This window comes from Capsicum annuum, chromosome 12 (assembly GCF_002878395.1).
Source record: "Capsicum annuum cultivar UCD-10X-F1 chromosome 12, UCD10Xv1.1, whole genome shotgun sequence".
NCBI lineage: Eukaryota > Viridiplantae > Streptophyta > Magnoliopsida > Solanales > Solanaceae > Capsicum > Capsicum annuum.
Window position 1 is genome coordinate 15,835,699 of NC_061122.1, and position 21,361 is coordinate 15,857,059.

The 21,361-nt window shown below is 34.4% G+C and overlaps 1 long non-coding RNA gene across 1 annotated transcript; it reads right to left on the reverse strand.

The window, feature by feature from the left end:
• Positions 1-2,312: 2,312 nt before the first annotated feature.
• Positions 2,313-19,768, reverse strand: LOC124889304. The gene is made up of 5 exons (XR_007048180.1): positions 19,626-19,768; positions 17,902-17,972; positions 15,610-15,738; positions 14,664-14,766; positions 2,313-3,183 (listed from the first exon to the last, which is right to left on the reverse strand). It is a non-coding gene; the product is annotated as an uncharacterized LOC124889304 (long non-coding RNA).
• Positions 19,769-21,361: the final 1,593 nt, after the last annotated feature.

Sequence of the window (21,361 nt, forward strand, 5' to 3'; positions counted from 1 at the left end):
AATATCTCTATTAGTGTATTGTTTTGTGGTAGTTTACAAGTAGTAGTTGGTAGTTTACAGGTCATACATGAATGTTGATCAACTTTGAGAAATTTTTGTGTGTAAAAGTTAGGTTTAATTGTATTGTTTTGATATCTCTTTCATTGTATTATTTTGTTATAGTTTACAAGTGGTAGATAAATATCGACTGGCTTTGAAAAAAAAATTAGGTAAAGATTAAGTTTAATTGTATTTTGTTCTGATATCTCTTATTTGAGAATTTTTTTTTTTGTGTAAAGGTTAGGTTTAGATGTATTTTTTTGATATTATTTTGTTGTAGTTTACAGGTGGTAACTGAATGCTTGTCGACATTGAGAAATTTTTGTCTAAAGGTTATATTTAATTATATTATTTTCATATCTCTATCATTATAATTAAATAAATTCTCCATCTCGACATATTAAAAGATGTTGAATTTAATCACTATGCACATCTTTATCAATTTAAATAAATATCCTATTTAGTGTAACATTTGAGTTTATTAAAGTGAGATACACGCGCGAAGCGCGTACACCTAAACTAGTATATATATATATATACGATTTACACACACACATTAAGTTTTTAATTATGTTGTTTACATTACTTTTCATCTCATTTTCAAATCATATATGTTACTTTATGTATTCCTCATTCTCATCTCAATTTATGTGCATTAATATAATTTCGATTATCAATCAAATTTTTCATATTGACATATCATTTTGTGTCTATTTCACCTTTTTTATAAAATATTATTAATTAATTAATACTTAAATGACCATAATAATTAAATAATTATTTGGAGTGAGATGGTAAAATTATAATAGGAGCCACGAAACAGATATGCCTTAAATAACTTGTAATAACTAATTAGAAGTGATATAACAAAGTTATTACAAAAATACTTGTGAAAAAAAATTAAGTGGGTATCATATAAGACATCAAGTTAATTTAAAACATTAAGGGGTCGTTCAGTGTGAGGTACTAATATAAATAGACCTGGGATAAAACAATAGCCTCATGATAAAAATTTTGGTGCTTTGTTTGGTTATCTAATTTGGGATAACTTATCCCGATACTAATAAATAGTACCAAGATAAGTTATCCCATTCATTTGGTGGTATAACAATCTCACCCTAATTTATCGTTGGGATAAAACCATGAAAAGATACAATTACCCTCCAAATCCTTATCATTTTTCATATATACATATATATATATATATATATATATATATATATATATATATATATATATATATATATAAGTGAGATTTTGCTAGTCCTCACACCAAATTTTTTTGTCAATTTTATCCATAATTTAAATTTTAATTACTCTACAAATTTTTATCCATTTTGGTAAATTTGAACAATTATATGAGCTTATTAAATGCTACAAAAGTGATGAGACATGAAAAAAAAAATAGTAACATAATAAAAATTATTTATACAATCAAATTCAAAATTGATCCAAGGGTTCATTGTTTTTGTATTTTGTAGATATGTTTATTAATCTTATTTCAAATTTTCATTTTTCCTAACAAATTTATCATGGACAAGTAATTAAAATATGATGACATTCTCTTTCTAACTTAATACATGCTTAATTATTAAATAAAAAATTATTTTTTAGATTTAGCTAAAAAATTATTTGAAAATTTAATTTTTTTAAAAAATATAATTTGACTTTCCAAATATTAATGATACCAAATAATGAAAAATGAGAGTAATTATTTTTCATATTTTTTAATGATGAATTTTTTTTAACAAAATGTGAGATTATCAACAGTTTATAGAATTTAGAACAAAATAAGTAATTTAACATGAAATATTATAAGTTTCATAAACATTTAAGAAATATCAACATAAATTTCTTAACATATATTTCTAAAGAAACTAATAAAATTGAAAAAAATTAGTAACATTTTAATTTCTTTTGTATGATTTAATATGAAGGAAAATAGTTAAGCTAAATATGGTGAGGGTATTTTTTTAACTATCTATTCTTAAAAAGAATGCAATGCATATTATTTTTAGTACCACAAACCAAACAACCACTAAAAAGCAATACCAGTATTACTAATCTCAGCATAACTAATCCCAGTAAAACGAATCTTAACATAACTAATATCAGCATAACTTGTTTACCAACCAAACGAATCCTAAGTTAATTTATCATTTCACGTTTATTTTATCTTTTTTTATTAAATATTATTAATTTTTTAGTATTTAGATGACTTATAATAATAATTAGAGTGATACAGTAAAATTACGATAGAAGCAACTAAATTATACATGTCAAAAATATTAATTTTACTTGTTTGTATTAAATATTATTAATTTTTTAATACATAATTGACATAATAATTAAAACGATTGAACTGAAACTGACAGCACAAGGAAACATGTTGACCCGCTTTCGAACTCCCTTTTATAGGAGAGTAAAATTCAAACATGATCAAAAAAACTATAACTTCATGGGTGAATCATCAGAAAGACAGAGTGAATTGCTACAAAAGTTGATCGCTGAACAATTATTATAGCATTCTCTGATGTTGAGTCCACTGTACCAGCCGTAAAGAACCCACATATTAGTCATTCGACTTAGGAATCTTGTCCAACTTCAGTTAAGGTTGGTACCATCTTAGATGTTGCTGTGTTTTGAAAACTTATGATTGAAAATCTTCGCAGCACCGTTCTTATATCTCTCTTAAATGTGATTGCTCTGATTGCTCATCACGTAATCTTTCATTGGTATGCAGATACTGGTCATCTTCTTTTTGTTGTCTCACTTCAACCCTTGGGTATATTTACAAATTCAAAAATAAAAATCAAAAGATATATCTCAGCAAATAAATCATGGAAGAAAAATCGGATGATCTAATAAACAGAAAAGATTAAAAAAATATGAGCATATAATTTGATGTGCCATGTTAAAAGGAACGTGCCCTTTTGTGAACTCAAAAAGGAAGTGAGAAATGCATGCCTAGGTGGTTTCAATTAGGAGAAAGTCCAGGAGAGTGACAGCTTAAGAATTGGAGCTCCAAGATTTGTCTTTTATCAGCGGTTAGAGGGTGATTGGTGACAACATCCAATACAGAGAGATGGATAGATTGCCTGCAGCTTCCATAGCACAAGTCCCAGGTGCTAATCTAATATCAACCTGGCAAGACAAGGTTACATTATAAACAAGTAGGTTGTATGCTTGCTGACCGAAAAACAATTTGAAGACATGGCTAGCTATCAACATAAATACTCCTACAAAATAAATGGTTTCCATTTGTAGTTTTGCATCATTATTTCATTCTTGTAGTTAAAATGTAGCTAAAAAGTTGAAATTGAAGTGAAACTGGGTTAAAGGTCTGATACAGGTTACACATATCATGTAGGAACACACCAAAAGTAGTTAAAGCACAAGAAAATTACACTAGTCTGCGACCTCATCTATGGCATTCAAAAGAATCTAAGCCACTTGACTCCTTTAGTACCTTCCACCATAAATGCTACAATATCACAATCCATACCAACCCACTTTCTAATTTTCAAGGAAGATAGAACAAACTCTACGCTTGCTAGATTGCGGAGCTCATTTCGTTGTTTCTCGCCCAACAGAATAAATCACTAACCCTTCAATTATTTAGCAGGACAAATATGAAAACTGGTGGGAAAATCGGGCAATTTTCCCACTAAAATGGAACAGCTAAGTGAAATGAACTGGTTCAGAACAATTGAACCAGACAGAACACTAACAAAAAAAATACCCGACAAATAATATTTAATACTAAAAAAAAATACCCGACAAATAATATTTAATACTAAAAATAAAGACACCAGAAAATTTGATAACGGAGTTCAGTCAAATAGGCTTAATCTCCGAGCAACCAGCGTTTTTATTAATTGTGGAAGAAGAGAATAATTTGAGATGATATAAATGGGAGGAAGAAGATTTCTTTTATAACCCTAAATCCCCTTCCCTAATGGTAAAATACCGATGTGGGACAAAATGAACCAAAAAAACAACAAATCTCCACCTTGGCTCAATTTCAATCCCACCAAAATACAAATATTTTCAAACAAACAAATAATAAAAAAATTGTGGAGCTTCCAATTTTACGCCGCGAGGCGCCAACTTCAAATGTGCAGGATATTAACCAAGTTTAAACAGTGTTCGAACTTGGCCCTTGTAACCATCTTGGTCAGCAAATCTGCAGGATTCTCCGTAGTATGAATCTTCTAGAGAAGTATCTCTCCTCTTTGAGAATTTCCCGTACAAAATGATAGCGAACATCAATATGCTTCATCTGTGCATAAAAGACTTGATTCTTTGCTAAATGAATAGCACTCCGACTATCAGAATATACCTCAAGTTGTTTCTGATCAATTCCCAAGTCTTTCAGCAACCCATAAGCCAAATTGCTTCCTTCACAGCCTCTAGAATCGCCATATACTCTTTCTCTATTGTAGACAAAGCCACTGTAGACTACAAGGTAGACTTCCAACTAACTGGCGCCTTTGCTAAAGTGAACAAAAATCCAGTTGTAGATCGTCGCTTATCTAAATCACCTGCATAATTAGAATCACAATATCCAACTATGCATTGACCAAATGATTTATCCTGCTTGAGTGTCAATCCAATATCTACGGTGTTTTGTAGATACAATAGAATCCATTTCACAGCTTGTCAATGACCCTTGCCTGGATTATGCATGTACCTGCTTACAACACTAACAACTTGTGAAATATCTAATCTCGCACACACCATTGCATACATCAAGCTTCCAACTGCATATTCATAGGGAACTTTTGCCATGTATTCTCGCTCTTCATCAGTTATCGAAGATAATATGCTATCAATTTTAAATGAGTAGTAAGTGGGGTATTTATAGTTTTTGTATCATCGTGCATACCAAAATTTTGTAGTACTTTCTTCAAATACTGCTTCTGCGATAGCCAAAGTTTTCCTCTCTCTCTATCCCTGCTTATCTCCATGCCGAGAATTTTATTGGCTTCCCCCAAATCCTTCATCTCAAACTCTTTACTCATTTGAGCCTCTAATCTATCAATCTCAACTTGGCTCTTTGCTACAATCAGCATATCATCAACATATATACGAGTAAGTAGATGTAGTAACCATCTTGAAGTTTGCACAAATACACAAAATGATCGTATTTGCTTCTCCTGTACTTCTGACCCTTCATGAACCTGTCAAATTATTTGTACCACTTTCTAGGAGATTGTTTCAATCCGTACAATGATTTTCTAAGTTTACAAACCCAATCTTATTTACCAGCAACCTTATATCCTTCTAGCTGAGTCATATAAATTTCCTCCTTCAAATCACCGTGTAAGAACGTGGTCTTCACATCAAGTTGAGCCAGCTCCAAATTCAACTTCGCTACCAAGGCCAACAAAATTCTACTAGAGGAATGTTTTACAACTGGAGAAAATACTTCATTATAATCAATTCCCTCCTTCTGAGCATAGCCTTGAGCCACCAATCTTGCCTTATAGAGAATGTCTTCTTTATCAGAAAATCCTTCTTTCTTTGCAAATACCCATTTGCACCTTATTTTCTTTTGCCTTTCGGTAGTTGTGTTAGCTTCCATATCTTATTCTTCTTAAGAGATTGCATTTCCTCTTCTATTGGACCTGCCCAACTGCCACTTTCTGTGCTTTGAATGGCCTCTGGATAGGTGGATAAAATATCTTCATTAGTAACTGGAAGTGCATAAGCTACTATGTCAGTGAAATAAACAGGCTTCTGAATTTCTTGTCTTTTTTTTCTAACTGCAATCGGTTCTAATTTTTGTAGAGGTTCTTGGGTCAGAACCACTTCCTCATCTGACTCTTCTTCTGCCATAGTAGAGTCAGTGGTGGTGCTTCGTGCTGGGGTCACCACTATTTGCTCAAACTCCACCTGCTTTGAATTACACTTTACCTGCTTTATAGTACTATCAGCTTTCTTTGGATTTACCTTGTTCAACATGACAGATTCATCAAAGGTAACATCCCTGCTGATAATTGTCTTCTTTGCTTCAAGACACCACAAATGGCACCCCTTCACTCCAGCATTGAAGCCCATGAAAAGAGCCTTCTTTGCTCATGGGTCCAACTTTGATTCAATCACATTATAATATGCAATAGAACCAAAAACACATAAAGTATCATAATCAGTTGCAGGTTTTCTAGACCATGCCTCTAATGGAGTTTTGCCACCTATAGCAGATGATAACAAATAAACTTTCTCCACAAGTGTCTTGTTCATATGCTCTGACACCCTATTCTATTGTGGTGCAGTTCTGTAACGCCCAAAATCTCATCCTAAGACATCACACGGTGCTTAAGGCTAGAAGTATCCCCAAGCTAATCCTTTGATCCTGCTACTACGTCTAGAACTTACTTTAAGATAGTAGATCAAAATAAGAATACTATATCATAACAAGTTTGAACTGAAATAACTGAAAAACACTGATTGAATAACCATTACTGAAATCTAAAAACACCAACTAATAGTCCGACAAGCCTCTACTTACTAAGGAACTAGAGAATCATTGGGACAAACCCCCAACTAACTCGAATTGAACTAAAAAGAAATAAACCAACTACTACCAAGACTGATAATTAGGGAAATAGGTCCTCGAACCATGAGGGCACACCAACTGCAGAAGTGTAGGCAGAGGTACACGGGAATCACTGTTACTATTGAGACTGAGCACCTGAGCCTACGTTATGAGACAATGTAGCACACAGACATATATGTGAATTAGCACTTTGAGGATGTACTAAGTATATGGGGATGTATGCAATAAGTAAACAATATCATCAATCTTTATAAAATCATGCATACTGATATAAATGACTCATATAGCATGAATAAAACTGAAATGTAAATCTCATAAATCATGAATAATGAAACATGTAGTATAAATCTCGTGAGTCATTACACTTAGTTCTAAAATTTATATTCTCCATCTTATTTTCAAAACTTATAAGCAGGAGGATTCTTAAAACAATAGCTTTCAAAACTTATACCTTTATCTTATGGAGAATAAGGGACTTTTTTAAACTTAGAGATTATAGGACTTTGGAACTTAGGAAACTTGGACTTGGGAGTTTCTTCTAACCGACATAAACCATGTGAGCTTACATGGAGTCCAACATCTAGCCCACGTTGGGGAGAACTGTTCTACCCTTGCCATTGGAATAAAACCTTAACTTTAGTGATCACTATCTTAACCCACTTGAGGTAAATTATAATCCCACAGTGGCTAATAGTTCTAGGGCATGAGACCTTGGAATCAGGCCCAACTCGGTGCTAAATACTACTCCCATACTTAGGCTCAGAACTCTTTAGGAAAATCCACCTTAAAATAATACAAGGATCTATAATGAAGACCAAATACACTTCTCTTAGCTTTAAGTCATAAATAATGTGGATTCCTATCTTATCTTAAACCCAAAAGGTCAAATCTTTATCTAAAATCTAAAAATAACCTAGTCATAGGGTGCTTATAGCAGAAACAATCTTGAACAACAATGTTTAAATGGGGTCTATTGACTCAAACATCAGTCTTATATCAAAACATCTTAAAATTCATGCTTGGTAATGTAATTATTCATAAATCATCTTAAAATCTGTAAATTTCATCAATAGTCATAGAAATATAAACAAAATCATGTAATTCAACTTTTAATCCATGGGAAATCTCAAAATCTTGCAAATAATGGTAATAAGTATAAACCCTAACTTGAATGTCATGAAAAATCTCATAAATTACAGTAATTTTATAATTTAAAATAAGCCTTTGGGTACAAGGGTGAAAGAGTTACCCTTGTTCAAACTCCACATACCTCAATTGAAGAACAAACTTTATTTAAGATGTTTTTTGAGCCTTTGAAGATTGATTCTTGGGATTCTTGATATACTAATCTCGAATTTTGAACTTAATTGGGAAACGTATGGTAAAATCTTTGAGATCCTTGAAGAGGGATTTAGATCTTGTTCTTGGGGATTGATGTTTGAGAGAAACCCTAATTTGGTGTTATAGATGAATAATGAAGTTATGAACTCAGGTCTGATATAATTAGGTGTTAAAAAGGGTGAAAAAAAACCCTTTAAAAATGGCTTTGAATTGTTGAACGGGGTCTGCGACGGCTTGGGCAATGGACCGTCGCTGGCTCGACGGTCCGTTGGCCTGACCGTCGCACTTGGGCCAGAACAGAGACCTATTTCCTTAGTTGCGACAGCTTGGGCAATGGTCCGTCGCTAGCTCGATGGTCCATTGGCCTGTCCGTCGTACTTGGATAGTGAATAGGTGTACTGCCTTAGTTGCGAAGGCTGGAGCAACAGTTCGTCCGCCTGCCCGTCACTCCTGGGTAGTTCGAACAGTTCTCTGAAAACATCCATAACTTTTTACTCCGATACCGGATTTGGGCGAAATTGGTATCGTTGGAAAGCTAATTCAATTTTCCTCATGATAAAAATTCAAAATTAGGGAAACTCTATCTGATTTAAACATTATTCACATAGTAAGTCCTCCTTTAATCTTCTGGAGACTAAATTAGACTTAAAGAAAGTTTGGGTTATATTTTCTAATAGTGAAGTGTCGAACTATGCCACAGTCTTGGCATACATTTAGGAATGGATCATTCTTGTATTCTTCTCCGTTGTCTGTTCAAAGAACCTTGATGTTTTTCCCTATCTGGTTTTCAACTTGAGCTTGCCATTTAAGGAAAATACCAAGAACCTCATCCTTGTTCTTCATAGTAAACACCCAAACTCTCCTGGAAAAATTATCAACAAAGGTGACAAAATATTGGCTACCTTCTATGGATGGAGTTTTGGCAAGTCCCCACATATCTACGTGCAAATAATCCAAAAGACCCTTGGTATTATGAATCGCAATGCCAAACTTCACTCTTCGTTGCTTTCCCAGAACACAATGCTCACAAAATTCAAGTTTCCAAGTCTTCGTACCTTTCAACAATCCTTGCTTGGCAAGAATTTTTCACCAGCATGTCCAAACCGCATATGCCACAGCTTTTCTACCTCAACATCCTTCTTGGTACTAGAAGTTACTACTGCTACTGTCCCCAATACCGTACTACCTTGGTAGTAGTACAAATTGTTTTTCCTCACGCCTTTCAACATTACTAGTGCTCCTGAAATTGCTTTAAGAACTCCATCTCGTATCATCAGAACTATGCCCTTAGATTCAAGATCCTCCACTGAGATGAGATTCTTTTTCAACTTTGGCACATACCACACATCCATTAAAATTCTGGTGGATCCATCATGATTCCATAGCTTGATCGAACCTATCCCGGTTGTTTTACATGCATTATCATTACCCATGTAGACAACCCCACCATTGAGTTCATGAAACTCAAAAACCATTCTCGAACGGGACACGTATGCTAGGTACATGCTGAATCCAATAGCCACTCATCTGGATGAGATGATGTTGAAGGCATAACAACTAAGAAAATATCTGATTCTAAATCACTTTTTCATTCTGTAACATTTTTATCTTGCGGATCTTACGGACTTCTCACTTTTTTTTTCAACTTCGGACAGTCTTTCTTCCAGTGACCTTTCTCATGACAGAAAGTACACTCATCTTTGGCAACGGCTCAGCCCTTTGATTTGGACCTTCCTCTTGTTCCCTTAGTATGGCTTTGCTGACGACCCCTTGCCACCAATGCTTCTTCGAATGTTGTTGATCTGGTTTTCATCTTATCCTGATTTCTCAATTCATGACTATATAAAGCAGAACAAACAACATCTAATGACACATTCTCCTTCATGCAAGTAACATAGTTTCCAAATGTTCAAATTCATCGGAAAGAGATGATAACAACATCAAAGCTAGATCCTCATCCTCAAATTTCACATCCAAATTCAACAGGTCTGCTACTAATTGATTAAACATAGTGATGTGTTCATTCATAGTAGTACCTTGTTGATAATCAAATCGGAACAATCTTTTATTTATAAGGAGCTTGTTCTGATCACTCTTTTTCAGAAACTTGTCCTCCAACGTCTTTCATAATTTGTGCGTAGAAGTCTCATTTTTGACAGCATACTTCTGCTCTCTGAATAGGCACGATCGAATTGTTCCATACGCCGACCGATTTATGATGTTCCAATCTCTTTCTTCTACCTCTTCTGGTTTCCTTTCCTCAATAGCAATATCAAGACCCTGCTGGAAAAGAGAGTCCAAAACCTCTTCTTACCACATGCCAAAATAGCCAGGCATAATAGGATCCTTCATTTCTTGATCTTTATTTGCCATTACAGACTTAATAAAAAGTATTCAATATTAAAACAACTACAAACAACCCAAGAGGACCAAAGTAATTCTTTTCTAATGTGGAAGATCAAGCAGAGATGCAACCCCAGAGCATACTCAGACAGAACCTTAGCCTAGATAAACCTTGGGTTCAAAAGGACCAAAGGAATTATTTGACAAACCTTGGGTTCAAAAGGACCAAAGGAATTATTTTATGATGTGGAAAATCAGAAAAAGCTGCAATCACAGAGCACACCCAGATAAAACCTTTGCTCTGATACCACTTGTTGAGAAAATCGGGCAATTTTTCTACTAAAACGGAATAACTAAGTGACATACTCAGCTCTGATACCACTTGTTGGGAAAATCGGGCAATTTTTTCACTAAAACGGAACAACTAAGTGACATACTCAGAAAAAACCCTGGCTCTAATACCACTTGTTGAAAAAATCGGGCAATTTTTCCACTGAAACGGAACAATTAAGTGAAATGAACTGGTCCAGAACAATTGAACCAGACAGAACACTAACAAAAAAAATACCCGACAAATAATATTGAATACTAAAAATAAAGACACCAGAAAATTTGATGACGGAGTTCAGCCAAATAGGCTTAATCTTTGAGCATCCAACGTTTTTATTAATTGTGGGAAAAGAGAAAAATTTGGGATGATACAAATGGGAGGAGGAAGAGTTCTTTTATAACTCTAAATCCCCTCCCCAAATGGTAAAATACCAATAGGACAAAATGAGCCAAAAAACAACAAAAACAACACAATTAAGAGACATAAAATGAGAGAAGTTGAAAGGGATCCTTAGTAAAGAAGAAGTTGCTATGGACAGGAAGAGATTAGCAGTTATGATGACAAAAGTACCTACTTTCCTCAGGAAAAGGAAGCTTCTATCTTCTATACACAAGAACTTTGCAAATATCATGACAATTTGTTGTAGAGCAAGAAAAACTATGAGAATGCAATTTGTCACTTAACCTGAAGTAAGGAGCAAAAGAGGTTAAAAAAAAAAATCTCCATCCACGATTATCGTGACCTTTTCTCTTTTGATAAAGTAAAAAGTTTTAAGGGCACCAAGATGGTACAAAAGGGTACAGAACTCCAACATAGAACATACAAGCACCCTACTACGCTTCCCTTCCTAAAAAATCCAACCATTGAAAGCTCAACTATAAAAAACTTTTGCTCAACCAACTGAATCAACTAGAACCCTAATGCATAATTACTGATATCTTCAATTTACATTGTTAAACACTATCTATGTAAAGTAACGTATTTTAGTTGTTAAAAGATGATCTAACGCAAAGGACCTCATGAGTACACCAAACAGAAACTAGAGGCATAACATTACTCTTCATTTTACAAAATTTAGCTCCAACCCTTCTTTCTTTCCAAATGACCCACGAGATTTCTAACGGGGGCAACACACTGAGTAATACATCTTCTACAGTACAGTAAAAAATGTCTCTCTCAAAAACTAGTACAAACCCAATATGACAAATTAGGTTCTTTTCCAAACTCCAACACTAAAGATCAGCGCTTCTGACAAATTCATAGAAGCTGCCAACTTTTAAGATTCCAAGTTCTCCATCACTCATGCATACAAATTCAAAGCAAGAACCAAGCAGCACATGAAATATTATATCAGAATATCCCATAGCAACAGAATCAAATCAAATGAAACCACCAATTTGGGGTGTCAAAAAAGACTGAACTTCCAACAGATTAATTACTGGTTTCCCAAATCTTACTAAATATTGTTGAAAATGGCACACTGTTATGGCAATGACATAATGGCTATAGCATGGGTGTGGCTTTCTCTACAATAAAAAAAGAACCCACTACTGTTCATGTTTTAGACTTTGCGAGACCTACACAAAAATCATAAAACAAACCTCATCTACTACCAACACATGTAAGTACACAATATTAATTAAAGATTCAATGTGATCACAAGAACTCTTTATTTTTCCCATTTAGTTATCGCTAAACTAGGAAGGGGAGCCTTGGAGGCTACCATGTGACAAGGAGGTCACGGGTTCAAGCCTTGGAAACAGCCTCTAGTAGAAATGCAAGGTAAGGTTGCGTATGATACATCCTTGTGGTGGAACCCTTCCCTGGACACCGCGCAAAGCGGTAACTTAGTTCACTAAGCTGCCCTTTTAGTTATCGCTAAACTAGCTTTATCCTCTTGTGTTGGAACTTATTGTTCAAAGTTGAACTATTTATATGAAAATATTACAAGGAAAGGTACAAAAGAAAAAACAAAAAAAGGCACTTCATGACTTATACAAAAGATGGAGCAAATTGAACAAGCATGCAAGAACCGGTGAAAACACTAATTAAACTAAGCAGAATGGAACTAAATTAGCAGATTAATACAGAACAAATGACAAAAATAATCATCTGATCAATTAAGAACCCACAGGGAAAGTCTAAATTGGACCAAGCCTGAGAATAGTAACTTCAAGCTGTGGAAAATATTATAGACATCATTCAGTAATAACATACATATACGTGAAAATAGGCTTGCAAATAGATAACAACAAATTACAATTCATTGCTTGTGTTTCTATTGTATTTGTGTCAGCAAATACAAAATACAAAAAATCAGATACTTGATTACATTATATACAAAATGCAATATCCAAATACTATTATTAAACTATATACAATATAAAACCGTATAAATACAAATTCAACAAAATAGCTCATGTTTGCTAAACACTATAATTTTTCAAAATATTTGAATTATTTTCAACACTCATTGATAGGGCCAGACCCTTCACCAGTCATAAGGGCTTGGACGGTTCGATATTTTGGACATTTTACTGGAGTCGGACAGACATAGTTATTGACTCACAGGCCATTCTAGCCCATAAGAGGGAGAAAATCATGGAAAAGTTATGGATATAGACTCTTCAGCCAACTAATTTACCAATATGAACCAGCTTTACAAATATGTCCTATTAATATATATGTTGTGTATAGGTATGATACTGTATACTCCCTCCATCCCAAATTATGTGTCGTCATTTGACCGGACACGATATTTAAGAAATAAGTATTGACTTTGTTAAAGTTTCAAATTACCCTTCTTAAAAAAAAAGAGTAATAGTATTTAAAATCAAGTGGGACCACTTTTAATTGAAAAATAAATTTAAAAAGTAAGTATTTAAAATCAAGTGGAACCACTAAAGATAAAATTGTAATTGTGTTTTTAAAAACTTAAACATTCTTTGAGGGACAGATCAAAAAGGAAATGGTGACATATAATTTGGGACGAATGGAGTATTTAGTATCGAATATAGATTCTACATCTACACTTTGCATATATTTATAAACTGGATAGCCAAATGATTCAAACCCGTCATTAAGATGTACTTGTAGTATATGATCGAGCCCCCTAACTATTGTACTTCATTTGGTTAAATTGTAAAGCCTAGCAACATAGAAAGTTGAAATTCATAAAGTTCACTCTTGAACACACTGGGTTCTGTACTTATGATGCTCCTGACTCTAGAACACACGAGTGATACATTGTCCCTATTGTACTTGCTCACATAGCACGAATAATTGCAAACAGAAGTCAACATTCTGTATGTGGAACCTGATATTAGGCAATGAGGCCAGAAGTATTCAGCCCTCAAGTTGAAGTCGGTAGTAAATTCCAAAACCGGATTACCCAGCTGCCATGACAAGAAAAAAAGAAAGTATTCCCTCCATACATTTATGTATCATAGTTTGACCGAGCACAGAGCTTAAGAAATAAGAAAAGACTTTTTTACCAAGTTGTCCTTTATTAAAAAGGTGTACTACAACAATTTTTAATAAAGTGGACGTTATAAGTGGAACCAATAAGGGTAAAAGTGGAATTGTGGCTTCAACTAATTACCAAATAAGGAAAATGACATTCTTTTTGGAGCAGACAAAAAAGAAATGGTGACACATAAAAATGGGACAGAGGGAGATTTAAACAAGAACTAATTTTTTGATCTCATGACAAACACAACGTGTTTGATCAGATGTAGCACTTTGTTAAACTTTAGTCCTACAAGTTTGGATTGCAAATGCAACTTAAAAATTCATTCCATTGGATCATATTTACTTCAAACTCCTTTCAAATTGAACAATTTATTCTTGTTATTAATCTCAATCATGATCTTGACAAGTCTGAATGGACCATTCTCAGAGAATAGACCACCCCAGCCGAAGAACAACCAGGTCTGACAGAAAACAAGTGTCGATGCACAAAATTTTAAACTTTTTCAAGAAATAACCAAACAGCAAAATTTGTAGAATGACCTTAATTTCAAAAAAAAAAAGTAACTTAAGTGTTACCTCCATTGATCCACAAAACAAAAGGCTTAGAAATGTGGTCTGTTTCTGCTTCCACAAAGTAGTAAAAGAGAGCTCTTTGTTTCTTGTCATCAAGAGTGACAGCCTGAAAAATATTGAAATTCCACTTGGGGTTGTCCAGTCAATTGAATGATTTTGTCTGGATTAGGAAATGCATATCCAATTCCTAGAGGAACGCAAAGAAGAAAGAAAAAGACAGGTATCCATTTCTTTTGAAGTTTGCCAAATTCTGTTGGGAGAAGAAAAGGAGTTTTTGAGTGACAATGCTTGAGAAAGATGAGTATATACTGGTGAGGGCACAAACAGAAACCTGTAGTGGTGAGGTTTATGGAGCTATCCGTTTTTGCCCCTGGCTCTGCCAGTGTAACTGTAGATTTTTTTTTAATTTGAAGACGTAATTGATTAAATATAAGTGTGTCTCAACTATTAGCTAGATGAGACATCAGCCATCTATTGGCCAATCTTGTAGGCTCTGGTCAAGTAGTCACTGAGTGGGGTTAGCAAATCCTTCAGATGAAAAAAATTCCACTGATTAATTCACAAAGTTCCTTGGGGGGCCTCTGGAGAAGCAGAGGAACTGGCTGTTCCGAAGAACTCTCTAAACATAATCTCGTTAGTTAAAAATTAGAAAGATTTCTGTCTCTTCATCATTTTCTTCCCTTTACCAACTCCTGCTTTCCATGACACTTAATTTTATCATTTCGTGCTGTTGAATTTCATAAATGTGATTCGAACAAAATTATCAATTACATATTCAAAATTCAATAACCCCACTTCCAGGACAAAGTTGAACCAAAATAAAGATTAAAGTCTCCTTGAACCAAAATAAAGATTAAAGTCTCCTTTTTGGTTTAGCCTAAAGGTGAGTTTTATTCATAAGTCTACCAACTCTGTAGCCTATAGAACTCTAATAAGTAAAGTTACCTACCTTACCATCTTGTAGTTGTGGACTAGTCCTCAATGACTCCTTGGGTGTATATATACCCCATTGTTTTGTATCAGCCTGTATAAGTTGAGGCTCCTTGGATGTATATATACCCCATTGTTTTGTATCAGCCTGCATAAGTTGAGGAATGAAGAATACAAAAGAAGAGTCTGTTTTGATCATTAGTTTCTTCATGTACCACTATAATATATGTGGAAGGAAAATTAATACATCCCCTCAGGAACACTATAATAATTATAATAGATGTATTTTATCAAGGTTCATTTTTTCAGAAGGTAAAACCACAAATAACAGTTCTTGTTGTGGATCCTTCATCTGTGGAAGTCAATTAATTAAATATTTAATTATATTTTAGTAGTTTTATTTATTATTCTATAATAGGGTTTTATGTTTTCTACATTTATAAGGATTAGACTTTATATAATATGATTTTATGTTTCCTACTTTCATAAGAATTAGACTTTCTACAATAGAGTTTTATTTTTCCAACATCATAAGGATTAGACTATTTATGTAATACTCCTATTTAAAGGGGTTTCTGAGAATAAATCAATAAGTCATTTTTCAGCAAAAAGAAAGAGATTGGAGTTCCCTCTTCTATAAAAAGGGTTTCAGCCCCCCTTTAATGAGCTGAAGAGATCGGAGTTCTCTCTTCCATTGAACTCTAAGCTTTCAGCCTCCCTTTAATGAGCTGAATTTATATATCGCCGTGTGAATCGATCCTTCCATAAAGATCCATGTAATACCCCATAAAATTCTAAGCTTAACTCAATCCTTTAAAGTTTGTTAAGAGGTCCCAGACTTAAAAAATTTAACTAAGTATTCATACATAGAGTCATTTTAGCCTTCGTAGGTTGACAATCTTATTTCACGACCTTCCTGACCTTAGTTGGTCGATTTTCAAATTGATTCATGATCAAGGTCACTTGTAGGTCATCTTAGGCGAGTTTTGGATTTTTCAAACTAGCGTAAGGGCGAGTTTGGATGCCCAAAACAGTAAGAGTTCGCGATGGCCCTGCGTCGCGAGGGCCAGTCAACCCAGCTAATGTCACATCGCGAGGGTACTTGACCCAAGTAGGGGTCTCGACGCGAGGGTGGCCTAGTTCAGCATTATTTTTATACGGGTTGTGGGGAAAAATGGGTCATTTTCCCCACCCTTATTCAGCCAAAAACACGAAATTTAGTTCCAATTCACCAAAATATACTCACTTTCTCTCAAATTCTCTCAAGAACAAGCCTTAGGGTTTTCAATTCAGGATTCAAATCTCAAGGATTTCACTATCAATCTTTTCAAAATCAAGCCTCAAGGTATGTCAAACGTTCATCCAAGGGTTCCTTTCACCCTTGGAGTCCAAGAAACCTTTTTCAAAACTCAAGTTAATGTTTTGATGAATTTCATGATTAAGTTTGATTATGTTTCATGATTATCATGTTAATGGGGTTTCTAGTTCATTATTTAATTGCAAGATTTATGTGAAATAAAGTGATATATGTGTAGTATCATGTGAATCCATGTTAAACCCTTGAAATTGTAAATGGGGATTTAAATTATGATGCCTACTTGTTGTATAGTGTTATGTGCATATACTATGCTCACCAAGTGTTTGATGAATTGTTCATGTGAGTTGATAATCATGATGCCTACTTCTTGTATAGTGTTATGTGCATATACTATGCTCACCAAGTGTTTGATGAATTTCCCATGTGAATTAATAAGAGAAAGAAATTATGTCATGCTAGCTTATGTACAAGTTATATCATGCAAGTGTTTGATAAAATGTCCCCATGAACAAGTTATGCACAAGTGAACATGATTATGCTTTTCAAGATTGTGCTATTATTTACTTTTCATGCTATCGAGCCCTGGGGGTATTTAATACCTGACAATTTAGCTGATTACCTAGAGCCAGTGTCAGTTTCAAGATAGTCTCAGTCATGCAATGATCAATAGAACTGTCATGACCCAAATTCGGGGACCATGATGGCACCTATTCCATCCTCCGTGATAGGTAAGCCAAAAACCCAATTTCAAGAAAAACATCCCAAACTCGTAGAAGCGGAAGAAATAAGAATAGATTCAATCACGAATAATCTTATAAGTAGGTATTTAGAACAGTAAAAATCAATTTGTAGATGATCTCAGGTTTGGAAGTCACTAATACAAGCCACTAAAATATAGAACCAAAAGAAAGTTCGAGTCTTTCAAAATGCGGAGAATGCATAAGAATAAAGCTAAAGGAGATTTCAATAGTCTATGAAGCCAGTAGTAACTACCTCAAATCTCCGATGATGTTAGCGAAGAAAGAATCACAGGGATCAATATCCAGAGGTCGTCGGATCTGTACCTGCACGTAGGGTGCAGAAAAAGAAAGAGTGAGTATGGAACCACGTGTACTCAGCAAGCATCGTTGACCGACTCTAATTTAAAATGGTGACGAGTGACACCACATAAAATATTTAAAACACAAACACACAACCTGCACTCAGGAAGACCACATTAATCTAACAGAATAGTCCAGTTTAACAGTCATAAAGATATCATAACATAATCTAAGAATTTCTCAATCCAGTAAAATAAATAATACATATACAATAAATACAAGGTCACAATCCACTTTAACCAACCTGCGGCAAATAAATCAATGTAATGCAATGCAATTGTATATACTGTGCAGGTGTGCACTCCGATCCCATAAATATATAATATACTGTATAGGCGTGCACTCCGATCCCATAAATATATAATATAATGTGCAGGCGTGTACTCCGATCCCATAAATATATAATATACTGTGCAGGCATGCACTCCGATCCCATAAATATATAATATATTGTGCAGGCGTGCACTTCGATCCCATAAATATATAATATATTGTGCAGGCGTGCACTCCGATTCCATATATATATAATATATTGCGCAGGCATGCACTCCGATCCCATAAATATATATAATACTGTGCAGGCGTGCACTCCGATCCCATATGAAATGCAATACATGATGTGCAAGTATCATCATTAGCTAACTTTTTTGATAACTTATGTACCATCACCAATCAGTCCATCGGCTAGCATATAGACAAAAATAGTTCAAACAAAAACTAACTTATTTTATCCCCTTGAATAACATCAGTACCCGCATAGATGCTTGTCACAATCATTCATACGGGATCCCCCAATTCCCATTACTCTCATTATACATAACTAACAAATATTCAAGTAAGCACGTTGAAAAAGAGTCTTAAGAAAAGTTTCAACTTGCCTGAACCCGAAGCCAAGCCTCAATTAATAAACTTGCTCTTACATAAAGCTTCCGAATGATTCGAATCTGATCAAACATAATATTCCCAACTTAATAAATTCTTACTCTAAAAAGATCAATAACTTAAAACTCGATTCTTTATTAAATTTCAAAGTCTAAAGCGATACACTAAACAGTAATTTCTAGCACCGTAATTCAATTGCTAGATAGTGCATCACCCATTATGCCATCTGCTTAACCGTTAACAATGTACTAATATCACTGTTCAAATGATCAAATTGTTTCCTGTAACCATTATACACTATGAGCCATACTACCTTAAAATAATAATTTCTACCCAACTTCCATTCCAAACTTTCTAATTCTTACCCACTTATGCCTTAATCAATAAAATATAATTATGGTTAAAGCTTTAGAAAGTTGAAGAAAATTTGCACAAAACCATGACTGCCATCGTCACTGCCACCTAATTTAGTACCCATTAATTTTAAATCCAAAAATCCCTTTTTATGGAATCTTTGAGCAAACAAAAACTCCTTCAGTTAATATGTTTCTCAAAAAAAGAGGAAAGAATCGATGGGAAAATAGTAACAATAGACAAAACCAAGATTGTTTTGAAATGGTTTTAAAGAAGGTAAAAGGGCAAACATGGTCATATTTGTGCTTCTTGTCCAAGAAAATAAATGACCAGGTCGGTAAATAAGGAATACATATAAATACAATCAAAATAAAAGCTCACCTATGATGAGAGAATTTCGTTGAAGAACTTTGAGTGTATTCACTTTGCCAAATGAAGAAAAACGGGAAGAGAAGAGAAGGTATACAATAGTGTGGTGACTGGTGAGTGACTGTGCTTTGAGAATCTGTGTGCTGTTATGATACAATAACTTATCATTTTTATAGAAAATGAAAGAACTTTGTTTTATCATCTTTATAAAAAAAAAAGAGGAAAACTATTTGATTAGTAATCATGGCCTCTTATCTCTCCACTAACATTAGTTTTCCACTAGTATTTGTTACCCACTAGCAGTAGGGTCATTACAAGAACTCAGTCAATTACAGAACTCAGAAAAACTCAGTATCAGTTCAGTTCAATATACTCAGTTTAGTATTTATTCAGTTGGGAGTAGGATTCAGCACCGAGTGAATCTAAGGATAGGGGCTCAACTTCCAGTAGAGGGTGTGATCCTTAGAAGCAAATCCTTGCATTACAGAACTACGTAGCCAGTGTATGTAGAGACATCAAACCTACTAGTTCAGGGTTGATGAGGTGTTTTAACCTGTCAGTTGAGGGTTCCACCATTCTCATTAGAGTACCTACCAAATGTGGGTAACTCTCAGCTATTCTTTACTAGTGGCATGGTATTGACACCCTTTCGACTGGGGTTACAGGTTAGACCCTAAATTTATCTATAGAAAGGGGCATGTCGGTTAGATGATTATCTCCAACAGTCTTAATTTCAGTCTCAGATTTAGGACTTTCAGATATAGTCAATCAGCTCACTATAGAACTCGAATTAGTTCTACAAAATTAGCACTGTCAGATACAGTCACTCAGTTATCAGTAGTACAGTATCAGTAATCTTATATATCAATAAGACAATTTTCATAAACTCAATATCCAGTGCTATCAGGACCTTAGTTACAGTTTATGTATTCATACATGTACGCTCATTCAATTATACTCAGGTCATTCAGTTAGTATTGTTCATGCATATGAACCCATGCATTCAGCCTACCTCACTTTGCATACAATACATCCAAAGTATTGGCGCATACTCTTCTCTTGCGCTATGATGTCTTATATCATACGTTCAGACGCATGGGCTCCCGATCATACTTAGCAGTTCAGATTCCTCAGCAGTCAGCATTAGCACTGAGTCCTCATAGTTTAAGGACATGGTTATTATTTCAGTTTATTTCTAGTAATTGGAGTTAGTTGGGGACTTATCCAATCAACTCCATATTTCAGACAGTCTAGAGGCGTATCAGACTAGAGTATTTTCAGATAGTTGTTTAGTTTCAGTATTGATGTTCAGTTTTGGTATTAAGATACCTTATTCTATTTTTATTTCAGTATTGAACCTTATGGCAAGTTTCCACCTAATTTTCCATATATCATAGTATTATTATTCAGTTATTATAGTAGGTACCAGTCATGGGTTAGCTTGTGGTCCTTTAGGATTATAAGCACTATGTAGCATTCGGGATACAAACTTGGGCCGTTGCAAATTTGGTATCAGAGCTTAAGATTCAACCGTGTCCTAGGGAAGTCTAAAATTCACATCTAGTAGAGTCTTATACATGGGTGTGTAGCGCGCCACACTTATGGACAGGAGGCTACGAGATATTTTAGGAACAGTTTCCCTTCTTTCAATATACATATCGTGCGAATAAGCACAAGCTCAAGTTAAACTCTCAGTCTAATCCAAGTTTCTCTTCCTTTTATAGAATATGCCTCCAAAAAGAACTAAG